The following is an 815-nucleotide window of genomic DNA, read 5'->3' as shown; positions in this document are numbered from 1 at the left end:
GGCCCTTTACTCCTTTAAAACATAAAAAAAAACAAATGGGGGAAATCATAACAATTATAATACAGAGAAAGTTCAAATAAACTGAAAGGAAATTCTGAGAATATATCAAAACCAAAAAACCCCAGCAAGGAAAAATTAATTTCTAAATGAAATCTACTGTATCAGAAAAATGAATAATTTTTTTTTGCAATTTTCAGACCAAAATGTTGAAAGTTCTACAGTATTAAAAAATAATACATGAAAAAAAACAAACTATAACAAAACACCAAAAAATCAGAAATTAAAAAACATTCCTTCCTATATGCTCTGAGAATTTCTAAACCTCATCCAAAAATTTTACATATTTTGCACAAAAATATGTAAAATACTTTCTGTATTTCTTTGTGTAAGCTTAAGCAAGAGCCCTTTGAATGACTCATGCTAGGGCCATCCTGGGGAACCACCCATAAAAATAAAAAATAATGAGCTTCAACTGTAATGTGTTTAAACAGTAAGGAGTGAAGGAAGAAAAGGCAGCAGGTACTGAAGCGAAAAAAAAAAAGGGATGATAAGGTCTCTCTGGAGGGCCTTTTTCCATTAAAAAACAAAAAAACTAAATTTTCATTTAAACAATAGTTCCCGATGCAAAACAAGGGATTGAACACCCAATTCAAACTCAACATTATTTGCCCATCCACCCTCCCCCCCCCCACACTGATGATCCACCCCCCTCTCACCCCCTATAACCTTCCCCTCATCCTCCCCCCAAGACATATGCCCACTCCCCCCCCACCTCTCCCACCCAAGCCTTTTTACCTCCCCCTACCACTTCTTTT

This window comes from Penaeus monodon, chromosome 23, assembly GCF_015228065.2.
Source record: "Penaeus monodon isolate SGIC_2016 chromosome 23, NSTDA_Pmon_1, whole genome shotgun sequence".
Classification (NCBI taxonomy): domain Eukaryota; kingdom Metazoa; phylum Arthropoda; class Malacostraca; order Decapoda; family Penaeidae; genus Penaeus; species Penaeus monodon.
This window is presented reverse-complemented; position numbering follows the sequence as displayed.